Below are 3,418 nucleotides of genomic sequence, written 5' to 3'. Positions count from 1 at the left end.
AAATACTTGTTGACGGTTTCCTAGGTCCCAGGCTCAGGCTCTTTCTTGGTAAACAAAACACAAGGAATAGAGCATGTGGTATTTGGGGCTCAGAGAATCAGCTGGACCAGCTCTCCACACAGAGCGAGGTTTCTGGGGTGAGATCTCTCAGTTCTCACCAGGTCCCTCAGTCATGACTTACAGCTGGGCATGCGCCCTTCCAGCCGCTGTTCATGTAGCTGTTTATCAGACTCTCAAGGCTCTAGTAATATTTACAATGACCCTCAGAACGTCTACATAACTTTCTTCCTCCTCAAATGTTTTTTTTGAAGGCAACTTAAAGTGCCAAAAAACTTGGATATATAGCTATCTCTATATCTATAAATGTATATATGTGTTTATATGCACACAGGCACACACACAAACACATATATATGTATGTATAAATTTGGTGGCAGGTCTAGCACTATCACTTCTGTGTATTTGCTCTACCACTCTATGTCAAAACTGTTGTAGGACACAAGTTAAATGACAGGAGACAAGGCCACAGTGGAATGAGCCATGCACACTGCTGGATATCAGCTCAAGATAGAGCTGTAGAGGACTCCAGGCTGAGAGCATTTGCAGAATGTAAGTTAATATTCACTGTCAGAGTACACAGCTGTCATTGTCACATGGCTTATGACAGCACTCAGAGCATGGGAAAATATAGATAAATCACTGTACCCTGTATAGCTTGGCATACCTATTTGCTTTTATAGCATATTATTTCAGAGACCAATGGCATTATAATGAAACAGAATAGTATGGCTGCTTCAAATGGCGGAGGCGAGTTATGGGTGTCTCAACTTTCTTAATGACATAGGTGTCTCAACTTTCTTAATGACATAGGGTCACTATTAGGAACATAAATTATTGTACCATATGATAATTTTGAGAATTATGTGAACAGTTTTTGCGGGATGGTGGTGGGTAGGCACATTTACCTCACACTAAGTGACCCAGCCCTCTCTGTGCCTGGCACCTCTGTTCTGCTCACGGCCCTGCTCCTTGTCCCAGGGTCTTGTTACTGTGGGCTCCTCTTGCTCCTTCTGTCACCTTTCTGCTCTCTGACATTCCCTTCCATCCCATTGGCTTCCTACCTTTCTTTTGTGTCTGTGTGTGGTTTAATTGACATATAACATTATATTCGTTTCAGGTCTACAACATGATTTAATATTTGTAGAAATTCCAAAATTATCACCATAATAAGTCTAATTAATATCTGTCATACATCATTACAGAATTTTTTTTTTTTTTTAATGATGGGAACTTTTAAGATTTACTCTCTTAGCAACTTTTAAACATGAGATACTGGATTATTAACTATTGTCACCATGCTGTACGTTATATTCCCATGACTTATTTATTTTATAACTGGAAGTTTGTACCTTTTGACCCCCTTCGCCCATTTCACAACCTTCTTTTTACTTTCATCTCTCATTCTGAATTTTATCATCTTAGATTTGTTTTTAGAGCCATTTCTAACTAATGAGAATGTGCCCTCTATTGTAACTAAGATAAATAAATTTCTCACCTGAACCTCCCCTTCATCTTTTGATGATTTTCTGATTAGTATTTATTTCAAAAGGCATAGAATTGAAGATAAAAATAGGCATAATGCTACCGAAACAACTACTAAGTATAAACAGCATAAAACCAAAAGCGTTTTGCTGTATGTGTTTGAATAACATATAAAGACTATAGAATCAAGCCTCACCTTTATCTATCCTTAGCTATATGTAGGTTTTATAATGTACTTTATTATGGCTGCTTTTATCCGCTTATCTCCAGATCTTCTTGGATTTTTTTAACTGGCTCTTATGCTCGAGGCTTTTCTGAGTACTTCTGAATCAGTGGTTGCTCTGGACAGATAAGTGTGGCAAAGGCCAGCGTGAGAGTCATGACTCAACTAACCAATGAAATAGTTCAAAGTTTCTCAATTTGAAATCGATTGGCTTTAGGGAACCTATAAGAGCATTTGGATGGGTGTCAGGCTCTCCGAGTGTTCTAACTTGTAGATCTCTTGCTATCAAGAGGCAGAAGTGACCTGGATAAGCAAAGCTTAGCCCCACCTGCCAGGCAGGGCCAAGAGCTCCTCACAACTGGGAACAGGTGAACTACCACCCCTGCAGGCCCTGAGGCGGAGTTATGGGGGTGGCCTCCTCTCCTGACTGCTTGCCCCACACTTTGGGGCATGCCGCAGCCAGTTGTCTGGGGCAAGGCTGGGACCAGCACAAGGAGAGTGAGGCCACCTTAAATTTTGCACCCTAGGCACCTCTCTTGCCTTACTCTTGTCCTGGCCCTGCTTTGGGGACTTCCAACTGTCCTTATTCCAAACATTTGGAATTTCACCCTGAAGATGGAGCCAAGTAACTTTACAAAGAACACATGACTCTCAGACCTACGTGGTTATTAACCAGATAAAGCAAATGGCTTAGAGAACTCTACCCTTCTAGTTACAGCACTGGATCTTCTTAGGCAAAACTTTTGTTAAATAATTGTTTAATTAAATCAAACTGATCCAGGATTTCTCATTTGCAGTAAATAAAAGTCCTGTTGTCTTATGTATGGATGTGCATTCTCTAAGAGAACAAGAGGACCCAAAGTGAAACTAAAGTGAGGCAGAAGGGGAAAAAGACATGGCAGATAGAAATAAAAGCACAAATTTTTCTTAGCAGCACAGAGAAAGTTGGAAGAACAAGAAGGCCTACCATGTTTAGAAAACTAAACATGGCGAAGTTGTGACTGCTTTCGAAATGAATTCTTAGGCTTGATACAATTTTAAACTAAATCCAGTAGGATTTCCTTGTGGGAGAAATTCTTAAAATTTATCTAAACGTAAATTCAGGCAAGAACATATCAAATGCTAGAGGGCGTGGGGGTACCATTAAGGGGGTACTGGTGTGAGTAGCTGGTAGCACATAAATAGTGATGAAATAGTCATGTAATGAGAGGATACAGGTCCCGGGAGCAGAATCAGTGGCCTAACAATAGTGCATATTACAGGTACATGAATTCAATATGGATTATAAAAAGAAATAATAAACAATAATAAGTAAAATTAATCCTGTTGTAACAGGGCTACACATAAACAAATATATAAAATAAGCTAATAAAGAAAAAATACGTGTAGAGTCTCATCTCATACCCTAGTCTTAAATACAGTCTCGATGAATTAGAATTAAATAATTATATCACAGAAAATTTTCATGGATATAAGTTTTTTTACTGTATATATTTTTATTTTTTTAATTAAGTTTATTGGGGGTAACATTGGTTAATACAATTACATAATATTCAGATGTACATTATAACATCTGTATATTCTATTGTGTGTTTACCACCCAAAGTCCAGTTTCCTTCAGCTACCATATATTTGATCCCCTTTACCCACTTT

Source organism: Pteropus alecto, unplaced genomic scaffold (genome assembly GCF_000325575.1).
Source record: "Pteropus alecto unplaced genomic scaffold, ASM32557v1 scaffold25, whole genome shotgun sequence".
NCBI classification, from domain to species: Eukaryota; Metazoa; Chordata; class Mammalia; order Chiroptera; family Pteropodidae; genus Pteropus; species Pteropus alecto.
Note: the sequence above shows the minus strand (reverse complement) of the source record.